The sequence below is a fragment of the Manis javanica genome, chromosome 12, assembly GCF_040802235.1.
Source record: "Manis javanica isolate MJ-LG chromosome 12, MJ_LKY, whole genome shotgun sequence".
In the NCBI taxonomy this organism is placed as follows: domain Eukaryota; kingdom Metazoa; phylum Chordata; class Mammalia; order Pholidota; family Manidae; genus Manis; species Manis javanica.
This window is the reverse complement of record NC_133167.1, coordinates 9,144,020-9,169,768: the sequence shown is the minus strand read 5'-3', so window position 1 is coordinate 9,169,768 and position 25,749 is coordinate 9,144,020. Positions and strand designations below refer to the sequence as shown.

General features: G+C 39.0%; 1 protein-coding gene across 1 annotated transcript in view; it reads right to left on the bottom strand.

Annotated features, from left to right (window-relative positions):
- The window catches only part of PID1 (phosphotyrosine interaction domain containing 1), a 214,255-nt gene that overhangs the window by 77,942 nt on the left and 110,564 nt on the right, over positions 1-25,749 (bottom strand). The gene's annotated exons all lie outside the window — the stretch shown is intronic.

Here is a 25,749-nt window from a genome sequence, read left to right as displayed (position 1 = left end):
CAGCTATGGAAAAATGTCTTTGGACAGGAAGCTTGGGGAACTCGTGTGGTCATTTTCTGAAGAAATAAAACTACCATAAAAATGTGTGCTATGGCAAATGGTGATACTCTGCATGAAGCCTTTTATTTAAAAAAAAACATTCTGACATATATGACTTCATTTAATTCTCCCTGCCCTGTAAAGTATTACTTTCCCCATTTTACAATAAAAAAACTATGGCTTAAATACATCAATTAATTTGTCCAAAATTATATTGTTACTACCTGGCAAGGCCAAGATTGCCAGCAAACTGTGTATGTTCCATTGTACCACTCATCTCTGTAAGAGGAATGTATTATGTTATCATTAAATAATGATGAACTGAAACTGAACAGTTTAGCACCCTGAAATAGTACTAAAATAGTAGTGGTCAGTGGGTGAAAAATAATCAAATGCTTAACCTCATGTTTTTTTTTAAATTTTGGTATCATTAATATACAATTACATGAGCAACATTGCAGTTACTAGATTCGCCCCATTATCAAGTCCCCACCACATACCCCATTACAGTCACTGTCCATCAGCGTAGTAAGATGCTATAGAGTCACTATTTGTCTTCTCTATGTTGTACTGCCTTCCCCGTGTTCCCCTCCCACATTATGTCTGCTAATCATAATGCCCCTTATTTCCCTTCTCCCTCCCTTCCCACCCATCCTCCCCAGTCCCTTTCCATTTGGTAACTGTTAGTCCATTCTTGGGTTCTGTGAGTCTGCTGCTGTTTTGTTCCTTCAGTTTTTTCATTGTTCTTATTCTCCACAGATGAGTGAAATCATTTGATACTTGTCTTTCTCCGACTGGCTTATTTCACTGAGCATAATACCCTCCAGCTCCATCCAGGTTGTTGCATATGGTAGGATTTGTTTTCTTCTTATTTCTATTCCTTACCTAAAGTCATCATTCATGGAAACCACTCTTGCCTCCTGAGGGAACAATATAATTTCTCCCTTGGTTTAGCAAAATACCTAGTGAGGCCACTTGTGAACAAGGTGAGGTGGCAAAGGAACAGCAGATACAAGAAAAGTCAATGACCTTGAACTGACAGGGAAGAAGCAGGCATACAGAGCCACCTCTCCCTACACCTACAAATCTCTGAAGAGGGTGCCACACAGGAGATGGGGTCTCAGCCAGTTGGTTTGGAATCTCAAAGGAGCAGGTCCCCAGCTGACTCCTGAGTTGTAGTTATAGTATAAGCTTCATGGTTAGGAAATATTAGAAGGGCTTCAACATTTCAGTGTAACTTAAGTGTTTTTCTGCACCTCCTAACCTCAGGAACCATGCACCCAGGAATACACCATCCAAGTGATAGTCTTTGTTCTGTCACTCACTTTTGCTGAGACCAGTGGATGCCTCTTTAACACTTGGACCCTCAATCTCTTTATCAGGACAGGGAGTTGGATAAGAAGGCCCTTCCAAACTTCTACATTCTCTCTCTTTTTCCTGCATGGTCCTAGGTTTCTGGAAGCTGGGTAATGAGTAGTTACATTTGAGAAATGGGCTTATTCACTTGCTATATGCTCTGTGAGGCCCTCTTTTCTAAAACTACATTTTGGGGAGAGGAGTGTGTGCATATGCATGTGTGTGTGTGTGTGTGCATGCTATTTGCTTATTTAGTCAGTAAATATTTACTAAGTACGCACAAGAAGCCACACACTGACCTAGGAGCTAGGGACAGAACAGCAAGCAAGATTAACAGTCCTACCTCAAGAGGATTACATTCCTCGGAGGAGATAAATGATAAAGAAATAGACATGATAGAAAACAAGGCACGATGATGGCTACAGAGAAAAACAATAGAGGGCAAATGCCTAGAGAGTAATGGGGACCCTGGGGTTTCTGATGGGGCAGTGAAGGCAGGAGTCTACAGAAGAGAAGGTCCCATTCGAGAAGAGGCCTAAGGCAGTTAGAGAATGAGCTCTAAAAATAGCTGAGCTTCATTTCTAATAAAAGTGCAATTTCCACAAACATCTCTAAGAGAATCATTATTTACTTTCCTTATAGTTTACAGTAAATTCTCATTGAGATAATGAAGAGCTTCTGTAACTGAAAAGTTAATGGGAAAGTTTACATAATTTATAGCAATTTAGGTCTCTTTTGCATGAAGTTAGGAGATGGTTTCTACACAATTATTAATTCAAAAAAATGCATCCTATCGTGCCTATAATGTTTAAGTAACTGGAGTCTATACAGTGCATACTCGCGTGGCTCTGCTAGGGGAATGTCCAGTGGCACACAGCGACGGCTGAGTGGTTCTCCACTGGAATCCCAAGCAGGAAGATACTCTTCCCTCTAAAGGGTTTTGCAACTCCTTGCTCCAAGGCCACCACGCCCGGAGAGTTCTGACTGACCTAGGCGTGTGTGCCGCCCGACAGAGAAACCAGGTATTTCCAGCATTACACAGCCAGCTTATTCCCTGGGAAAGCAAGCAGCCCAATCAATCCTGGCAAGGAAAGCCAGTCTACCACAGTACTAGTGGCTATCCCAATAGTGAGCTTACATACTGTATTTATGTACCGTACTTAAATACTGCTTTTAAACAAGTTCATTAGCAAATTTTATGATCTTTTAGCCAATCTTCCGTCTTGAAGCAAGACACGAGACATCTCAAAGCAGATAGTGTGAAACTGAATCAGAGGCGCTGAGGTTGTGATCCTTGGAACAGTTAAAGGCTGTTACCAGTTCCTTAGCAGGTGACTTGAAACCAGAAATCGGTACATACCATAGAGCATTATAAACTACTGAGCCAGCAACCCCCCCCAGGCAGGGTTGTTTCAGTTTTGGAGCTGAGGAAATGCACCTTATTTAAAAACAAAAAACAAAAACAAAACCCAGCTTTACTGAGATAAAATTCACATAACATACAATTTATTTTAAGTGTACAATTCAATGTTTTTTAATATATGCAGAGAATTATGTAACCATCACCAAATAGTGATTTTAGAATATTTGTGTCACTCCCAAAAGAAACCCTGTTCCTGTTAGCCATTGCTCCCTACTATCCCCCACCCCCAACCCACCCCAGGCAAACATTCATCTATCTGTCCATTCAGGACATTTCATATAAATGGAATCATGTAATATATGGGCTTCTGTGACGGGCTTCTTTCACTTATGATGTTTTCAAGATTTATGCATATTGCAATATGGATCAATGCTTCATTTCTTTGCATTGCCAAATAATTTTCCATTTTATGGCTGTACATTTTGTTTATCCATTCATCAGTTGATGTATATTTGGGTTTGCATTTTGGGTCTATTATAAATAATATTACTCTGAACATTTGTGTACAAGTTTTATGGGGATGTATGTTTTCATTTTGGGGGAGCTTTTTCTCTTGGGTATGTATTCCTAGGAATGGAATTAATGGGGGATATGACAGCTCTAAATTTTGAAGGAGTTTCCAGAGCATTTTCCAAAGTGGCTGAACCATTTTACATTCCCACCAGCAGTACAGGATGGTCCCACCTTCTCCAAATCCTCACCAACACTTGTTTCTATGTGTCTCTTTAATTGCAGCCATCCTAGTGCCTGTGAAGTGGTGTCTCCTGGTAGTTTTGATTTGCATTCCCCAAGCATTGAAAAACTTTGTGCATCTCTTCATGTGCATATTGATCATTTGTAATATTTTCTTGGGAGAAATGTCTATTTAAATCATTTGTCCATTTGTAAAATTGGGCATTAGCTTTTTTTATTACTTAACTGTAAGATTTCTTTATCCATTACAAATACAAATCCTCTATCAGCTATATGCTTTGCAAATATTTTCTTCAAGATGAGTGGACAAAGAAGATTGATGCCAGGTAAGGAACACCCCTCAAGGAAAGCTGTCTTGGCAGGTCAGACTCTGTCAGGCTCTGCTACATGTTAAACAAAACACAGCCAGATCATGGCAGCATGAGGCACTTCCGCTGTACATGTTTGGTAAATTAAATTCTGAGGAAAAGGTAAAGTAAAAAGAAATGTTTGTTCTTCAGTAATCATGATGAGTTAATTTTATTATTTTCTTTTTGACCTAATGAGGAGTTTCAGAAGAAGTCTGGAGTTTTGTTTTTCTCAGTAGCTGCATTAGATAGATATTAGCCAATCTACTTCCCTCCGTTAATCTCTCCATCTGTCCTGGCCTCCCACAACCTGGGATGACTCCATTTTATTGCTGTGATGTTCCTTTTGACTTTTCCCAGGAAACCAGCATTTTACTTATTTGGAATGAATAAAATTTTTGAAAATCGTAACCAAAGAAAGAAAGAAAAAACTGATTCAGCTATGTTAATGCTGTAAACAGTTCTGAACAAGAAAGAACTGAGGTTTTCATGTGAAAGAGAATTCTGATCACATCACCTTTAATCCTGTACAATTACAGGTTTAAAGTCTTTTTCTCAGGCTTCACATTTGCCTTTGGTTTGTCCAACAGACCTTGTAAACAAGATTCAGTGAGTATGGCTCACAACTGGGGACATATTTCTCACCAATATTTGACCTACTGTTTAAAAAGAAAAAGAAAATGGAAAGAAAACCCAAAATTCAGTCTGAGTTGTATTTAATTTCATTTTTGAAATGAGATTATTAAATTCAATATTCTCAGTTCAGAGATTATACTGTGTTAATTCAAATTGACTCCAGGATAGAGGAGTAGGCACTCAAAAAAAAAAAAATGTCCTTTCCACTACCAGTGGACTAAAAGATTTCTGAATCAGGAAAAGAATGGAACTATTTGTGCGTTTCCTATTGTGAAGTATGTTTCTAAAATTGCCCCTGAGACTTCAGTTTTTCCCTTGGAAGCCAGTTTCATAATTGGGATTAGAATTAAATATCCATATATGTGTGAGTGTATGTCTGTTGGGCAATAAAGTAAATAATACTACTATTTACTAATATCCAGTTTCTGTTTTTGGTATTCAGGATAATCATAGTTCCCTGTCTCTTTGAAGTTAAGTTTGGCTATAAGACTTGCTCTGGTCAATAAGATTGAGCAAAAGTGATGTATATCGTTTTTCCTGACATATTGAAGAACGCTTGTGTGGCTCTCCATTCTGTACATGCCATTACTGTGACCTGTGAAATTCCACATGGAGAAGCCTCCACCAGGCTGGGTCTCACAGTCGAGATTCCCGGAATTAGAGCCCTCCACCAGTGGGTATGTGGTATAAGCAAGAAATAAACCCGTATTGTTTTTGGTTACTGATACTTGGGGAATGTCTGTTACTGCAGCATAACATTCCACACTGACTAATACACGTAGCAAACAAGAGTTGCTTTCATTTTTTGGTCCAGCTCTTCCTCAACACACCTGAAAATTCTCTGTGAATTATTGAGGCAGCTGATAACTCAAATCAAACTTGATCTGGTCATGTTGGAGAACCTCTCCTGACCATGAATTTAAACACCAAAAAAACTGCCTGGAATTTAAGTTTTACTGTACTACAGTGTATACATGGCTCCACCTTTCCTTCCCATCTCATGCCCTAGAAACATACATTGGAGCCCCATATCCGTGAAAAAAGAATAAAAGATAGAGAATAGAGAATTTTCCTGAAAATCATCCCATTCCTTTAATATTTAAATGTGGGATCCTGAGTATTTACTGTGCTTGATATTTACACTCATATGCATTGTATGCCTGTGCAAGGCTGGTCTTCATGCAGGCAGCTGGTATACCATTGAAGGCTTTCTCCATAGACATATATTGAGTGTATTGAGCAAAATTTGAACCTTCTGCCTCTCAGCAACAAAGCCCCTGTTAGGTTCTGAAATGGCTATTGACTGCACATTCTTTGGGTGCTAGTCAGGGAGCAATAGAGGATAATCCACCTCTAATGTGTTTACCAGGTCAAGTTTCTGCATAGTTACAAAGCCTAATTTCTCCTTAGAGTCATCTCACAAAGACCTTAAAATATGACTACATCACAAGTTTGAAAGACTCTCAAAAAGAGCCATACCACCTGCCAGATGCAATGGTGAATGTCTCTGAGAAATCACAGAAAAACAAGAAGTTTTCATAAAAAGATGTTCCTGCCCAAAGTTTCTATGAAATAATGATGATGCAGCCCCAAAGGAGGTAGGATTTTGAAGAGAGAAAAATAAAAGGGAAACACATTTGAAGCCAAAACACTGAGTTTTTCCCGTTGTGCTACATGAAAAAGATGGGTCTGGAGGCAATTTAACAAGCTGAAATTATAACTTGGAAAGCAGTAAGTTTTGGCTCCTGAGACGCACAACCAACTGGGAATGTTCTGGCAAAAAAGCTTCGTATTCCACATTTCTCAGCTAAATCCCAGACTCACATTCAACACTTAGCATTTAGGGATAGTATGTGAATTTATGAACCTTCACACAGAGTTTAGGAACCCGAAGTCACTAAAATGACTGCCTGAGATAAAAATAATATAAAAATGAGCTTTTGCCCATCATGTAAAATACTGATAAAGGGGTTCTAATGAATGCTTTGATTTTCAAACATGCTTCTGAAGAGCATTGTACTAATATGAACACCAATATATTCACAGGCATCATTAATTCTGTACCTTTGTAAATTTCAGTTGAGATTAATATAGTCCCAGACAGATGGCCACAAGCCAAAGTATCCCTTCAAGTCTGCATTTGTCTGTTTCATTGTTTTATTCATCATAGCACACTAACAACTTCTTTAGTAGTCAACATTTTAGTGGCTTAACAAAACAAAGGTTGATTTTTGCTCATGCAACACCACAGGCTAAGCTTCCTGGTCACATAGCTGTCCTCCAAGCCATAGTCCAAGAACCAAGACTCCCTCTTCCTGTGGCTCCATCCTCTCAGAACTTGGAAGCTTCTCCATTTGAGTGGCAGGAGGAGAAGGAGAATGGTAAATTATCTGCACAAATCATGGGCCAGGCTTAGAAAAGGAATGAATCACTTCTGCCCACATTTCAATGGTCAAAACTCAGTCATATGGGACACATCCCGGAAAGGAGACTGGGAAATGTAATCTAGCTATGTGTCCAAGTGGGAAAAAGGAAAGATTTAGTGACTCCTTTGCTCGCTTGCTTGCTAAGACATAACATCTCTGTTTTCTGTTCTATAAAATAGAAACAGAAATTGTACCTATTTATTATTATTCCTACTCCATTTTTTTTTCCCCTGGGGCGCAAAACTGGCCAGACTTGGAAGTGACTTGGATTTTAAGAGATAGATGAATGAACAAGATTGCCAGTTTATTTCTATCGGAGGCTGGAACTTATAAGCCACCAATCATCAATTATGACACTCCTGTTATGGACTGAATGCTTTGTCCCCCAAAGTTCATAGGTTGAAATTCCCAATGTGATGGCATGTGGAGGTGGGGCCTTTGGAAGGTAACTAGGCCATGAGGTTGGAGCCCTCATGAATGGGATTAGTGCCCTCTTCTGGAGAAGAGGCCAGGGAGCTAGCTCACTACTTCCACCAAGTGAGGACTCAGTAGGATGGCAGCCATCTTCACCCAGAAGGAGAGATCTCGTCAAGACACCAAATTGGCTGGCAGCTTGACCTTGGAAATATCAGCCTCCAGAATTGTAAGAAATAAATTTCTGTTGTGAATAAGCCACCAAGTTTATGGTATTTTGGTATAGAGTCCATGCTAAGACAAGGCAAGCCCTTTCTTCAGTCAAGGTGTGTAATATGCAAAACAAGCTATCAGAGGAAGACATTCTAAACAGCAAGTAAGAGACAAGGACATGAGCCAATCCAAAGGGGATTTTTGCCTTGGCCTGGTGACCATGGTTCTCAGCCTGGGCACAACTGACATTTTGGGCCCCACAGTTCCTTGCTGTGGGATGTCCCACACATCAGAGGATATTTAGTGACATAAGCAGACTCTACCCACTAGAGGCCGTCAACACTTTCCCAGTTGTGAAAACCAAAAATGTGTCTTGACATTGCCATATGTCCCCTGGAGGACTAAATCACACCCCTCATCTTTGGGAACCACTATTCTAGATCATAAGAAGTATACACAATCCACTATGTGGCTGGAAAACTCCTATACGCCAGAGACAGTGTCTGTCTATGTGTCTGTCTTTCTGTCTCTCTCTACCTCTCTCTCTTGGATAGTCTGGAAAACACTGGTCTTCGGGTCCCCCTTGCCTGGCCTCTGTGTGTCTCATCTCCTCTGAGGACAGGAGATCCCTTCAAATGTGTTGGTGCCGGTCCAATTGATGAGGCTATACCTCTTTCCTGTGCAGTGAGGGCTCTGCCTATACATCCCATTCCTCCAGGACATCAATATTACACATTTTTTTTAGGGGATAAATTACTAAGTGAACTTCCAGCAAAAGGTAAATGGACTGGGACTTTTATACCCAAGTCCCTCAGACTCCATTCTCAACAGTTAAAGGTGTTTCCAGTGGGTGACAGGGAGACTCAGCAGTTGTGACCTCAGGGTACTTAGGCACAGGGTAATAAGACACAGGGTACTTATTCTAAGTATAATCCATTTTAGGAAGATGCATTCCCTTTAAATTTCCTATAAAAACTCAATCATTTTAAAAGCAGCACTGAATTTCTCCTGTTAACTAGCTGCTGCATTTCAGCTTTTAGAGAGAGGCTCTCTGATGCTGGTGTAACTGTACAAAGTTCAAAGTGTTCCAAGCAGAAATGTGCAAAGGGTCTTATTTATTACTTTCATGGCTTAAAGGAGAACCTTTGATAAGGCAAAAAAAAAATCTGTTCAAAGCCAGAGACTCCTTTTATTTGAATATAGTGGATTTACTCCATGAGGATAAAACTTGGAAAACCCAAGCTATGTAATGAATATGACATCCATGCTGAAATAACAACTGTGAGCTTTTCTTCATTTCAGTTTATTTTTAAGCTGAGAACTAAAAATGATAATAATAATCAACACCATGCTTTGAGTGTCTATTTCCCAAGTCACATACATCCATTATCTCTAATGCTTCAACCCTGTAAGTAGATATTTATATCACATGTTTTAAGGATGAGCAAATTGAGGCTTCCAGAAGGTGAGTGATTTACCCAGGAATGGAAACAGCACAGACTTGATAGGCTTTGGGGTTATGGGGATTTGGGTCCAAGTACAGAGGTGGGACTTGAATCCAAATCCCCATACATCTGTGCCATTTCCATCAAGCCATGATGCCTCCATAGGAAGTTAATTCATTGAAAACTCCATATTGACAACCACAGACACTTCTACACACTAAAATCTAAATGTCAGTATAGTACCAGGTATTTCAATTTTCATTTCATTGTCTGCCAAGTCTCCTCAACTGTATGACACTTGGATTCTGCCTAAGTATATTAAATTGAATCCAGATCTTTGGAAATATATTCATCACTATCTTGGAATACTAGCTTATGCAAACGGTTTGATTAAGAAGCACATTTCTAACAAAAATCTGATTTGTCTTTATCCCCCAAAAGTGAGTCGTGGTCTCCTCCCCAAGAGCAAGAGCACAGAGCACAGAAGAAAAGTCAATGCTTCCCTTCCTCCTCTCACCCTGTGCCGTGACTACGCGAGCTAATGAGGGAGGTAGCCCCTCTGAAGAGCGGCACCCACGGCTGGGGTGTTCACACTCATTACAATGGAAAACTGTCCCGCTGCCCAGTGGGCTCAAGTAACCATGGCAACCTACCAGTAACATCTCTTACACAAACAGCAGCAGAGAGGCTGTGACTGGCTCCACCCGGAAACTGAAGCGGTCACACAAAAGAAGGAAATATTTCTCAAGGGCACTCTGCTCTTACAGTGACATTGGCAATCTTGCATCTGTTTGGCTTTATCAACAAAATAAATGTCAGTTCACTTTTACTGGCTGTGGTTAAAAGTTGTTAAACATGGTACACTTGAACCATAGTTCTAACTGTGCTGTCAGTCAAAGCTCTGAATAACTGTGTCATGAGAGGCAGGATAAGGACTAGTCTGCACAGACCCCAGCCCACAAGGCGTCCTGCAGACACACACACACCCTCATGTTTCCACAGCAGCAGGACTTTCACTACTGAGTGTGCAAGTCCCAGCAATGTGGATGAGAAGCGTGGTGTCACAACAAAAAGGGGCAAAGTGACTCTTGTGTGATATTGACAGCAAGAAGAGAAACTCTTGCCTTTCTGCAAGGTTCCCATTTTCTTTCTGGAAATAAAATACAAAATGTCTTTTAAAATGCCATCTTTAAGCAACATCACAGGAGAAGTAGTAGAAAGTTACCTGTTGAGTGGATCTGAGGACAGTGGTGATTGGAACGATCACTGTGGGATGTGGGCAAGTTCATTAGGGAGCTGGTGGGCTTCTTTGGTAATTGCATGGGTCTATGTGAAGTTGGTGACTGTGGACTTAGAGGGACATCAAACTTCTTAATTCATTTCTGTCCTCCTCTCCTATGAGACTGGGTTCCTGGAAGGCTTAATTCCGTTTGTGTCACTAGCACCTAGCTCAGCTTCTGGCACAAAGCAGATGCCCATAAATGTTAGTGAACCTCAACCAGAAATGGCAATGCCAGTAAGGTCTGATGCATTCATTTCCTGGAGCTGCCATAATGAAGTCCCATGAATGGAATGGCTGAAACAACAGGAGTTTAGTCCCACATTCAGGAAGCCATATGTCTGAGATCAAGGTCTCAACAGGGCCGTGCTAGAGGAGATCTGTCCCAGGTCTCTCTCCTGGCTTCTGGAATGTTCTTGGCCCACAGCAGTATTGACACCAATAGTCACGAGGCATTTTCCCTCTGTGCACGTCTGTGCCTAAGTCCCCCCTTTTCATAAGGACGTCAGTCATATCTGATAAGACATTCTCCCTGCTCCAGTATAACTTCACCTCCACTTAACTGAGGACACTCAGAACAACCCTATTTTCAAAGAGGGCACGTCCAGAGGTACTAGAGGTTAGGAATTCAACATACTAATTTTGGAAGGGGCACATTTCATACCATAACATGTGAACATAAAATCTGAAATAAATACTAAATGTTCTATGAAAATGAAAATAAAAAATCTTAGGAAAGGCATAAAGAATGCCCATCCACCAAAATACCAAAATTACCATAACAGCCACACTGCAGGAGAGATTTATGTCCTATAAACAACAGCGAAGGCAAAATGGCAACTCTCCAAAAAAGCACCACAAAATACTCATACCAGACATGAATTCCACTCATGAACCCTGTTTAGCAATTAAAAGCCAAGGCCTCAAGAGTCGACACAGTTCTGAATAAATCACACAGGTCAGGCAGGCATAATTCAGTTATTAAAGGGGCCCAATGTTTTCTGAAAGAAGCCACAAGAGTCAGCCCACGTCAGCTTCTATGTGAGAGTGGGGAGAAGGTTAGTTATGATCTTATAACATCATCCTAGGGTCTGGGAGCAAACCCTCTCCGGGGGGAGGTCACACTGCCTTAGAAAAGAACAATTCAGATATTGGCATCTGTACTCTTCTTGGGCCCGGTCCTTGCTCATTAACTTCTGTGCTTCCTGGGATTCCAGATTGTGGCCTGTTTTTCTTCTACTTAATGGCACTTAGTAGGACCCCCTTCATTTAAAGGTGCACAGATTGCTCACTTCTAAGGGAAGGAAGGCTTCAAATCAGCTTTAGGAAAGGAGGGATACATTTCATCTCAGAGAATAAAAGATTCGTGGATGAATAAATCTTTCCCATCTTCCTAGAGTCTTGTTTCTAATAAACGGAGAACCTCACCCCACTATTTCCACATACTTCAGAAAAAAGGGAGCCCCCTTTCAGTTCCTGCTCCTCTGTGCCTATGTGACAGTGGCCATTCTAGAGAAATCCAGTGAAGAGTCATTGTACTAAAACTGGCTTTTGAACCCACAAGTCAATATAAATAAATAAACATGAGAAATCCAGCCTGCACTGTCAGTGTCACTGTGTATTTTTCCGAACTTGAAAATGGTCCCAAATCCTTATGTTTACTATTGGCATATATCACAACAGCTTTGAAACAAAATGCTAGAAGTTCTTAGTTTCTCCCTGATACATAGCATTTTGAATTTTGTATGCATGAGTTTTAGATTCAGGTTACAAATTAGTCCAAGCTCATTATATAGTTAACTATTTGATTAGAAGCCAGAATTAACATATTACACAGAGGCATATGAATTTATGAGTCAAACTATTTAATTCCAATAAAGAGTTCTACCATGGAAATAGATTATCTAACCTGTCCAATTCAAGATGTAATTCAAAATGATTTTTCAAGTTATCTAAAAAGGTAGTTATTAAATGGTCAGATCAAAATTACACACTGCACTGTAGAACTTTTCAAAAATACCTGGGCAGAGGATGAAGGCTTTCAATGTACATTAAAAATACAGAAAGCAAAGATCAAAGCTGAAATTCAGAAAAAGATGAAACATTGACAATTTTGTTGTGGCAAACACTATATGCTTTAAATTTTTTTTTTTTTACACTTGGTAATGTGGAAATGGTACACTTAATGAATTTTAATCTTTCTGGTACCTTGGTAAAATGAGACTGGCTTGGTAGCATTCATACTGGAAATGGATTTGTCATAACTGCCAAATACAATCTCTATTAATCAATCCAAGGTCTTCAACTACAATTTCAAGTGCAAGTTTGCTACTTCGGGAGCTAGATGGCACACCATTGCTCACAGCTGTTTCTAATTACATCTTGATCCAATAATAACTAAATATTGTTTAACATTCTGACATTAACTACTTAAGAAGATGTGCAAGATCAATAATTGAACGTAACACTTCCAGGCATAAACCTGCATAAATTACAATCTGTAAAAAGCCAAATACAATTCAGTAGGTGGCACTATTCCCTCATTCAGAACTCTTCATCATGCCTGACTTGAGCGCTCTCTACATGGCAACTACTTTCATTAATTTCTTCCGCAGAATTCTGTGACCTAAGTCAGATCAACATATCAACCTCAAATACATTGCCTGGTTTCTCCTCTTTGACATCCACAGCCCATGTGAAAAACAAGGCGCTGATAGCAGATGTAAGAGTAGAAAAACTGCAATTTCATCTCAAGTCCTTTGATAATGAGGCTAGGGTAGTGTTATTTAAAAGTAAATTAATTCTCTATACCCATTAAAAACAACCCAAGTGATCTGACCTCTTCCATTGATATTATCTAATGAGCTCATTTGAATTTAAACTAGCCAATGAGCAGGTTTCTCACCTTCAGCGCTATTGACATTTGGTCTGGATAATTCTTCCTTGATGGAGGGGAGGTAGGAGGAAAATGCTCTGTACATTTTAGGATGTTTAGCTGCATCCCTGACCTCCACCCACTTGAAGCCAGGAGCACCTCCCCAGTTCTGACAGCCAAAAATGTCTCCAGACAATGTCAAATGTTCCTGGGGACAAAGTCATCCCAGTTGGAGCTATCGGCCAATGTGTGTTCTTCCTTTATACTGAAGACAGATTTCTGGCTTCATGGTCCAGGACTGAGCTATTCCTCTAGCATACTTTCAACAACAATGTTTATTTTCCCTTTTATCTGACTTCAAAGGCCCATAGATTGTTGAAATTTTAAGGAAACTAAAAGCCCTAGTGATTGTCCCATATAAAAGCTGTCACAATTTTAAGTGTATCACCTTCATTTTTCTGCAAAAAGATGCACATATAGTATATGTAATAATTATTTGATTTATTAAAATCCAAGGACCACAGAGTAGTACTATTTTGGGAAAAAAAGGTGTTTTTAACCCTAAATATATACTCTGTCATTAAATACTCAACTAAGCAGCATTTTTCATGGCTATAGGGTATTCTTTCTGAGACATGCCATCATATTTTTAACCAAGATCTTATATTGGACTTTTTATTTGATCCCAAAGGTTAACATCAGTTGCTTTTACTGTGTTCTTGGGATAAATCCCCACATATAGAAATGTGAGGACTAACCTATTTGAGTTCTGCCTTCACAGAGGGAATGAAGATATAAAGAAGGAAGAAAATGAAGAGGGGAGAATAAAGAACAGAAGGAAGGGAGAGAGGGAGGAGGCGAAAAATGGGAAGAGAAGGGGAAGATGGGACAAGGAGGTCGGAGAGGGGCAGGCGGGAGCAAGGGAGAAAGGAGGGGCAGTTTAAGGGAAGGGCGGCTGCGACAGAAGCCGATTCAGAAATGAACTTGGCTGGTGTCCTTCCCGCTTTTATCACCTCTCAGGTTTCCGATGGTGCACACAGTCGGTCCTCCTGCAGAGCTGATTCTATTCCTGCCCTCCGTTCAGAGGGCAAACCCTTTCAATTATTTTTCCTCATTCAGTTCTTTCTATGACTAGCATACCCTGGTGAAATGGCCACATGAAATAAAAGTGAGAAACCCTGAAAAGGCCATTATGCTCTGTGAAAGATGCCAGACACAAAAGGTCACATACTGTATGATTCCATTGGTATGAACTGTCCATAAAAGGCAGATTCATAAAGACAGAAAGTAGATCATGGGTGGCCAAGGGCTGTGGTATAGAGAATGGAGAGTAATGACTTAATTGGTTTGAGATTTCCTTTCAGGTGATGAAAATGCTCTGGTTCTAGATGGAGGTAATGGTCATTCAACATTGTGAATATACTAAATGCTGCTGATGATACACTTTCAAATGGCTAAAATGGACAATTATATGATATATGTTTTTAAAATGTTCTGAGTGAAACGAATCATAAAAGGATCTCTTTTTTAAAGCATTTGAGTTGAGTTGAAGGGATTTAAAAAAATAAGAAAAATGAAAGCAAGTAAAGGAATAGCTGTCCTATTCAGCATCTGCTGTTACTCTCTTACCAGGTTGTCACAATGACCTTGTCAGTTGAAGATTATTCCCATTTTACAGATGATGTAAGAGACTCAAAAAGTTAAGTTGCTCAAGAATAGGCAACGACTCAAAGTAGAGTTAGAATTTGCTTCGGACTCCAAAACCTGTGACTAGAAAACAAAACCAGGTTAACTAGGTGGATAAAATCCTTGACCATGGCCTTACACATGCATTAACCTACTAAGTTAACTAGACACACCGCATTCACATAAGCAGCATTCAGGAAAGGAGAAAAGTCCCTTCAGTGCCTTATTGAAATTTTTCATCTTAAAGGAGGTACTATTTCTCAGCAGAAAAAGGAACAGGATAAAAACAGAGAACACAGTATCAATGATTCCTTAATAAAAATTTTAAAAAGCGAACACAATTCTAAATCCTTATCCATGACGATCTCATAAGCACTTTAAAGCCTTAATCTCCCACTTCTGCCAAATGAAATGTAATAAACCAATTAACTAACTAGGTCATCTGGGCTGGGAGCAAATACTTTGAAAAAAATAGGAATTTTATGCATCTATAACTGACTTCGTAAGTCATCTCTTTTCTCTGTTTTTTTCCCCAGCTTTACTGATATATATTTAACATACACCATTCTGAAAGTTTAAGGTGTACAATATGATAACTTGGTACATACATATATTGCAAAATGTTTACCACAATAAGGTGAGTTAATACATCCTTCACATAATTACCACTTTTGTTGTTGCTGTTATGGTGAGAACATTTAAGAGCCACTCTCAAGGCAACTGTCAAGTCCACAATATGGTTTGGCGCTATATAGTCACTACATTAAATCCACAACACTTATTCATCTTGAAATGAAAAATTTATACCCTTTGACCTACATCTTCCCATTTCTTTCATTCCCCAGCCCCTGATAACCATCCCTCTATTCTCCATCTCTTTGAGTTTAGTTTTTTAAGCTTCCAGATGTAAGGGAGATCTGATAATACTTGTTTTTCTGCATTTGGCTTATTACACTGAGCATAATGCTCTCTAGGTCCATCTACGTCAACACAAATGGCAGGATGTCCTTCTTTTTCATGGCTGAGTAATATATGATTGCATATATACATATCAACCACATTTTATTTACCCATTCATCTGTCAGTTGACATTTTGGTGGTTCCCGTGTCTTGGCTATTGTGAATAATGCTACAGTGAACATGGGAGAGCAGATACCTTTTCACAAAAGTAAATGCATCATTTTTTAATGATATTCATAGCCAAATGGTAGACAGAGAGGAAGGGCTGATAAGCAAACATACCTCACATGCAAAACTTTTGTTAACATTTCATGAGCATTCATTACCTCACAATGAGTCATCGTCACCTTAGTCATTTACCTATTTTGTTGTCTTTGTTAACACAGAGAAAGTAATCTAGCCAATTACCCCAGCAGTGACTACATAGTTACACACACACTAATATCTGCTTCTCATGATTTGGACAGAGCTCTCCAATGCGGTTCCTGTTGGGTTCAATCCATCAGAAAATACACTGGCACCTCCCTCTAGCCCTTCTGGGGGTGAAGGGAGCTCCACTTACAGGAAAACCTGGCACACTATAGTTTCAGAGGATGAGTCATATGTTTGCAAGTTTATACCCAAACAGACTATCTTATGAAGAGGTGGCATCCTCTCTGGTAGTACCTGATGCAAAAGTACCATACAAAATGCTTAGGATGTAAATACAGTAAAAGCAAGGGCTCTGGGAAGACCAGGCACCAGCACATCCAGCTATTCAGAACAACACTGAACTGCTGTGACAGTCAGGGAATAGTGCAGACATTAAAGCATCTCACTGAGTCAAAAAGGAGCCTCAGTGAAGCAAAGAAGACCTGAAGCTAAAGATGTGCATGTTCTCAAGAGAAAGAAGGGCAATCATGTGAAATGCAGAATTCAGATTATTATAATTCAGATGGTGAGCAACAAGCTCAACCTGTGCTTGTTGACTAGTTGGTGGACTGAGGTCTGAAAACTTGACCAACAAATGTGGTAGGCAGTTTCCAAGATGGCCCCAGCAATCCTCTCCTCCTGGCATTCATACCCCTGTATCATCCTCTCTTCTTGCGTGTGTGCTGGACATTGCTGTGACCGGCTTCTAAGATGCCATTTCCAAGTTAAATTACAAAGAGACTCCATCTTCTGTCTTGCTCATCCTCTCTTTCTCTCTCATTTGTTTGTTCTGATGGAAGTCAGCTGCCCTACGGGAGGCTCCTGTGTCAAGGAATTGAGGAGGTCTCTAGCGGATATCCAATGAGGAACTGCAGTCTGACCACCGTCTGAGTGGGCTTGGCCAGTGAACCTCTCCTGGCTCAGCTTTCAGACGAGCCTGGAGCACCAGCCAGCAGCGTGCTGGCAAACGCAGGACAGACCCAAAGGCAGAGGCAGCCTGCTAAGTTGTTACTCATATCCCTGAACCACAGAAACTGAGATAGTAATGCTCATTGCTTTAAGGCACTAATTTGGGGGTAATTTTTATGCAATAGATAATGAGTGGAATAGAGTTTTCTGCTATTTCACTGGTCAACAAGGAGAATCATTTAAAAAATGTAACATTCCTTCCTCTTGGACTTTGCTATATGTTAATGACCCAAACAAATCTACGCATGAAAATAGCTGCTTTTGCCTCTTTAAGTGAATTAAGGAAAATGGTCTCTTTACCCTCCATTAAAAAATCGATTAACGATTGGCACTTATTCTCTTTGATTTCAGTCTATTGGCTGGCTATCATGAACTTCAGGAACATAAATTGACTAAGGAAACTATTAGTACTATTTGACCCCCTGAGAAAATTCAGACAAATATTCCCTGAAAATTCTCAGCCCTATCTTAACCCAAAATTATACACTGCAGTAATGGAGAACATTAAATAGCAAGCTCATACATCCTATTCCAGAACTTATAACATACCTTTATGATAAACATGTTTCTCTTGTAGAAATGAGCCATAAATTAGTCATAATATAGCAGGGAAATTCAACTCCCTTAAGACAAATGAGTATTTCCAACTATTAAGCTTTACTTTGCACATAACAGTGAAGGAAAAATGCAAAGGGAAGATGATGATTTTTTTCTTTACATTTAAGAGCTTTAATAAATTAAGTTCATGATCCTTTTACTTTAATCACAAACCTTTGCATTTATCATCAATTTCAAGTAATACACTGCACAAATTAATGCCCATTTCTGATTCCTCATAAACAGTTGTTCTATTTAATACATTTGAGGAAATGTCAGGAACAAAAGAGCAGAGAGGACAGAATGATTTCTGTTGAATGCACTTGCATATTTGAATGATTAAGTGGCTTAATCGTGACGTACGCGTTTTAATGAAAAGAACTGGGAGTGCTGGGTGTGAAAAATAAACATCATCATTTATCCTTTTATCATTCTTTACCATAAAACATATTTAAGTTAATTTCTAACATTAAAAATGACTTTTATCTCTTATCAGAGGACTAAATTTCAAGTCAAGGACACTAAATACAGTCTTATGTTTCCAATGAGATGTTAATGCCTTAAATATAATATTTCCTGAAAGAAGACAGAGAAATGAACAAAGGTTTGAATGTAATTCACTGTAAAGTAAATCAATCTTCAAGTACTGAAAGACAAAAGTAAACAAAGTAACAAAAAGATAGCAGACACTTCTATCCAAGATGGATAGAGTAGGTGGACCTATGTCAAATGCATCTGCCTGAATTATGCACACAGTTGAAGCTCCATAAACCAGCACAAAGAGTTATGCTTTCCATAAATGAAACACTTTGCTTGGCTGATTCATAAATATATATAGATATATATACATCAAGGCCATTGAAAGCTGTACTGGTCAGTGTCCCCATTATTCTAAGAAATTGGAATAGAGCAAGGACATTTTGGGGGAGCACAAGGAAATGCATCAGCTGCTCTCTACTTAAGGCAGACAAAGCTTTTCCTTTGTGCAGATGTGTAAAGAGGGCCACCGCAAACAAAGGGGCGTGCATTTCCCTCACACGGTACTCCACAGCCAGCATCAGACCTTGGCTGGTAGAAATGAGAAACCATAGGCCTGGAGTAGGGTAAACAAGTTCTCAGAACCTAGAGTATAACTGACAGCAAAAGGCCCATGGCCTCCACTGTCAAGTCACAGTGGAAAGAAGTCCCTGTCCTCTCTCCTGGGCCCTTGCAAGGGAGAAGGAAATGGGGTATGTTTGCACCAGTAGGTGCAAAGGCTAGTGCGACTGTTATACAAGCTTTCCAAAACACCACAACACTTCTAAAAATATTATTAAACTTTTTTAGCTTTGTTGAGGTACAGATGACAAATAAAAATTGTATATATTTAATGTATGCAACTTGATCCTTTTTATATGTATACATTGTAAAATGATCACCATAATGATATGAAATTAACATATTCATCCCCTCACATAGGTTATCTTTTTTTGTCTGTCATGAAAACATTTAAGATCTACTCTTCTGGTAAATTTCAAGTACACAATATGATATTTTTAAATATAGTTACCAACTGCACATTAGATTCCCAGAACTTACTCATCCTGCGTAAATGAAACTTTGTACCCTTAGACCAACAACTCCTCATTTTCCCCCACCCGCCTAAACCCCACAGCAATCACCAATCTACTTTCTGCTTCAAGGAGTTTGGCTATTTTAGATTCCACATATAAGTGAGATCATGCAGTATGTGCTATTCTGTGACTAGCTTATTTCACTTAGCATGGTGTTTTCAAGATCGATCCATGTTACAAATTTCTCAAGATTTCTCATGCAGCTTTTCCCCTCTATCTGTCCACCACCAAAACTTAATTGAAATTTCTACTCTTCAAAATAGGTTCCAAGAGCCTTGCAGAATTCTCTGCATATCCCCTCAGCATTCACTAAAATACCCACTGACCATTGAGTGATCACTGAACCAAAACAAAACTCGAGGGGAAACCAGACACCCTGCAGCCAACAGGGATCTGTGTTGTCATCTCCCTGCGTGTAATTGTAGACATTGATTTCCTCCTTAGCAAAAAAAAGGAAGTTAGGTTATTTGCTGTAGATGTTTATACTGTTCCACAGTGTCCATTTTTCTCTTCCACCATCCTAACATACCCAATTTCCCTTCGGGAGTCCATGTGGTTGTGACGGAGCTGCACCACCCCCAGCTCCACCACAGGAGAAACACCCAGGCTGGCATATTCCACCCATAGTCAGAGTGATGTATTTGGGCTGGGCAGGTGATCTGAACCTATCTAACCAGAGGACTTCATGCTTTTGCTGGGCAGATGAGATCTGGGTGTAGGAACAGGAAAGGAATCAGGAAGCCAGGACACAAGGAGCAGCAGTGGGTCATGGGAAATGGTGAGAAAGAGGAAAGAGGGAGAAGAGACTGAAGAAAAAGGTGGAATGCAGCAAAAAGGGAAGGAGAAGGGGAAAAAAAGAAGGGGGAAGGGCAAATACAGCTTCCCTGTACCATAGACTCCCTGGGAAGACACGTGCCCTCAGTCTTGCTTCAGCATTATTGTCAAGGCACTTAGCCTATCTTCAGTCACACTTACAAGAGAAAGGATACAGTGTTCCAAATGCCACCTTCTTCACAGTGATGAAATAATCATCAGTTAACACATCAAATGCTGAAGACTAAAGACAAATCACTAAAGATTAATGAGCTAGGTGGAGAATCTATCTTGAAATACAGTTTGCTCCTTTTATAGAATCTAGAATTTTCCATATTTCAGAGAGGGCTGATCAGGACTTTTCTAGGAACTTGTGCTATGACTTACTAAAAAAGAAAGAGGGAGGAAACGGGAGGGGAGGGGAGGGGAGAAGAGGGGAGGGGAAGAAAGGAAGGAAGAATTCCTAAGTCTAATACAACGGGCATTGAGAAACTCTTCTACTTGCAAAAAGAAATCTTGACCTACAACAAAATGTAGTGTCTGCCCTAGCTAGTGAACCATCTTGTCTGCAATAACTGGCTGCCAGATGTCAAAAAATCTGAGTTTGGCCAAAGTTAGATGAACTGCATTTCGTTTTAATGTCTCTAACCACCACACAAGTGATTATGATTTCCTTCCTCATCTCTCCCACGATACTGTAAGGAGGAGAGTGTTACGGGTGAGCTGGTTTGGAAGTGAAGAAAGCTTAGCGGTCATCCTGCTTTTCCATCCCTCTGTTAACAGCGTCACTCAGCCTGACAGGTCTAGGCTTTTTCATCTACCACATGGGGTCCATCTAATCTAATCTAATCTAAATATCCGACACTAACTCATCACTTTCTCCTCCAGAAGCAACAGCATATATCGATAAGTGACGGTGGCATCCTTTTCTGCAAAGCCAAGGAAACGCTTTAGGTCTGTAGCACAGAACGCCAGGTCCTTTGTCTCCAAAGCTAAGTTTTGTATGCTCCAGGAGGCACACAAGGGAATCCCTCAGTTTGGAGATAGACTACATTAGAATTTCTAGTTACGGTTATTTTTATCTTCAAAACAATGAAATAAATTCAGCATTACTCATTCTTAATGTATAGACTAACACCAGCCACCTCAGCCAGCCCATATGTCAGGTAATGTTTGATGCGTGGCATCTACAGGACTAGAAGTCCTGTAAAGGTGAGAGTTCGGCAGTAAAAAGGGGTTAATGGGGCACCTCACTCATGTGAGCGCTTACTATGACTCACTAGAGTTTTACAGTTCACATTTGCCCACCTCAGTAGATTTGTGGGTTATATAATCTGGTTTTAACAAAACCTAGCTGAGATTCCTACAAATAAATGTCAGATCAAAGATAATGCAAACACAAGCAGACCATAAGAAATGGCAGAGCTGACACATCTTGTCTTCTGGACATGTGGTCTTTTCTCCCTCACTCTGGGGAAACACTGATGATCCCGCTGGGTATGACAAGACCAGCAGAGCTACACCGACATTGTCAGGACCACTTGCAGTCCGGGTTCACATCGACCGTTACTAGAGAAGAGCCTTGCCTAGACTAATGACAAAATGAAGCCATCGTCATCGACAAGATAGACATAAAGCATCATTTCAGATTTAGCTCATTCCTCTAAAATGTCCATTATGTATCTTTCTTAACTATACATGTGTTAGTAACCGGTACATAGATTTAACATATATATGAAAAAATCTGTAGTTATCAGTAGTGAACATTTATTTTGTTTGGGATGTGTGATTTAAAAAGAAAAATGGGTACAGTCCCTGCGAGGAGATTTTAGTGCCATGAATGAATAACATAATTTCTTCTTTGTCCTAACAGTCTCTAAATTCCCTTTGTTTGACTTTTTCTCAGTGACTCACTGGCCAGATGCTCGTGATAGACCAGAACCCTTAGGGAATGGGGCTGTAAGGAAGGGTAAGGAGTGAGAGGGCCTTAGGGAACCGTTGGAATGAGATTAAGGAAGACAGAACAAAGAAGGGATGCTCATTCACAAGCAAGGAGGCCTCTGAATGAACTGGTAAGCTATCTGGGGAGAAAAAAACAAAAACCACCTGTTTTGTACCATCCCACCAATAGACTAATAGTAAAATGTCTTTGTGACAATGGACAGCACCTTTCCTGCTCTAACAAATATTCAAGACACAACAGCTTGATGGTGACTTGAGAGCATTCCAGCACTGCTCATGAGTGTCACAAAACCAAATCTTAAAGAGAATGCGTCAATCCATCAATGTGTGTGTTGGGGGTGGGGGGGACTAATTTCACTAGGATCTCACAAGGTAGTTTTCATGTTTCCCAGGATGGTAAATTTCATTTATCCCCCTTATTTCCTGAGTAAATTATTTCCTAATTCCTGGATTTGGCTTGTGAAGATGCCTGGTGACTCATAAATGCCAATCTGACTAATGTCTCATTTAGAGATCTCAGTATGCACGGAAGCCCAGACAGTTCTCTTGCCAAGAAATGAATATATATTTTCAGTAAAAACAGAGAAATGAACAACCAACACACCAAGGAACACATCTGCACCTGTTGGTCACAGAGGTTTTTAAAAGTTAAAATAAAATAACTTTTAAAATTTTAAAGTTACAGGAGTTGAAACACTCAGAGATATTGTAAGAAATATCTGTTCATGTTAAGGGAGCAGTTCATAACCTTTTTATGATGTGGGTTCTTTATTGTCACTTTAACATCTTTACCTCATTTGCTGCTGTTCTGTCTATAGTTCATTGACCTTTCCGGTCAAACCAAGGAAAGCTATATTTGAATAACAATGGTACTTTATTTATACAGCTCTGTGCTTGTGAAAAGTTTAGAGCACTTTACAAATATCTCTTTAAACTTAAAAATAAGTTAAGTATCACCATTCCCATCTTAAATAAAGATATAAAGCAGGGAAAGTTCAGACAGCTAAAATTAGCAATTCAGAGAGACTTTAATAATTCAGAGAGGACTTCTGGATAAAGATGGCAAGGTGACCTTATCTCCAAATTGCATGGAATTGATCATAATGGACATTTTTAAGCTATAAGCACAAAAGGATAGAATGAATGGGAGAGGAGACAGAACACACTAGAGGTTTCAACAAAGATTGGGAAGCTTTAGAAAACACAGTCTACACACTTAAGCCACACCCTCCAGAGCAAGTTCTATAAAACTGGTATTTTGATCTAATCTATCTGTATCACATTTTTCATTCCTCAAATGGTTCAAAAATTGGGAGGGGAAATAGGGATTTTAACTAAGGTTCCCCAAAATATCAAGAAACAAGAGTCTCCAAATTGGAAAGATCCATAATTTTCCAACTAAATGGACTGGAGGGAAAATTCATACCAAGGCACATAGTCATGAAATTTCGGAGCACCAAGAATATAAAGAAAATACAAAAAGCTTCTAGAGAGTGGATGGGGAAAAAAGTCACATACAAAGGAACATTAGAATCTAAATCAAATGGGATCAGATTCCTCAACAGTAACATGGGATAGTAAAAGTCAATGGGCAGTGCCATTGCAATAGTAAGTGAAAATCATTTCCAATCTATATTTCTATAACAAGCCAAACTTTCAAAAAGGTGAGGGTAGAATAAAGAAATTTTCAGACTTACAAGGCACACAATTTTTACTTCTTGAACATGTTCTCCAGCAAAACAAAGGAGCAAATCAAAAGAAGAGGAAGAAAGAAGAGGCATATTCAGCACTTTCACAGAATTCAGGAAAGAAGTCCCAGAGTTATAGCGATGAAGACGGCCTAGAGTCAAAGAGTCTAGTCAAGGTGCAGAGGACACAGAATTCTGGCAGAGAGAATCCCACGAGGAGATTAAAAGGAATACACTATCTTGATGATTGAGTAATTAAGTAACATATTGATAGGTTCATGCCAAATCTGAATGTGCATTTGGAAAAAATCAAGTATAAGCATATATAAAACAAATCCAAAAAGAATAAATTATTCATTCAAAAATATATTGAACAAGAAAAGAAACAAAATCATGGTGCATCAATTGATGCTGCAGTAATCACACAGATATTAATTAAAATTTCAGATGTCACTGTATTAGGATGATGGAGGAGGGGAGGTGGAGAGGGTTATGGAATGAGATAATAGACCTAAATATTTGTCTATCAAAACAGATAAAAGATACTACCTATAATGGGTGAAAGCACAGTATTTGAAATATGAAGGTAAACCTAAGGAGAAACTGCTAAAATAGTGACAATTGTCCCTGTGAGGAGGGCTTGGGTGTAAGAAAATGATGAAGGATACAGATAAATATATTTTATGTTTTGTTTTTCATTATCATTTGATTTTTTTTTAATCTGTGCAGGTATTGCTTTGATGAAATTTTTTAACTTAAGGGAAAAAAAGTCACTTGCAAAGAAAGTCTAGGTTTATCTGAGAGTATAGTCATAGTTGATATTGTCGAATACCTCCTTACTTAGGGAAATTTTTTCCACTTAACAATGAATTAAACCAGTCTTATCATAGCAGGGAGATTGTTGTGCTAACATGTGATTTTTTTCTATACAGATGGCTCTAATATAAAAGGTGAATAGAACACCCAAAAAATGAAATAACAAAGACTGTTAAGTAGAAAAATATATATAAACTTGAGAAAGTCTTTTAAATGTTAACTTCTTATACTTAAGCACTATACTTGCATGAACTAGATTTTAGTTGAAGTCATCATGACCTAGTGACCATCTCTAACAAGTTGTATAACCTGTGGGAAACCATAAAACATCATATTAATGAGTTTTTACCAACTTCATTGGTTTTGGTCTTCTGTATACTGTTTCTATAGGCTGCCTAACAAATAAAATCTATCACAGAGAAAATATTATTTTACTGTTTTATATTTAGAGGAACTAAATATTTTCCCCACAGAATTAAATTCAGAAAAGAATGCAGAATAATGAACATATTTCATAAACAACTGATCCCTAAGTTCAGAAAACGATTAAACTCTATTTTCAGAACTAAACCAACAAATTGTTTCAGACAAACTGTCTAAACAGGAAGCCAAGAAGGGAAAATAACTTCCTAACAAGATACTTCTCTCAGAAACACAACACATTATATTCATAATATTTTCCGTATCAGTTTCAAAATTTCAAAATTGTCCTTAAAGCTTTACTGGGAATGGGGAAAAAACATTATTCACATTCCCAGTGGTAGAATTGTGAGGTTTCTTTATTTTACCTGCATTGCATCATAACAAACTACTAATGCTCATGACTTTGTGGTTCCACTGAAAATTTTAAGATAATGTTACTCTTCCAGAAATTTTGATAAAGTAAATGAAATAAGGAAATTTGGCTCAAAATAGGAGTAAGACAGTTCTACAGACCAATCTTTCTCAATCTATTTTTCAGAATAGTTTTCTGAATTCCAATGAAAGCATTTTTGTAGGCTCAAGAAATAATAAGCACAATAAACATAACCTGACCAACTGATGAACTATGAGCATTGTATTTATTTTTGCTTGGAAATCCTTGCATT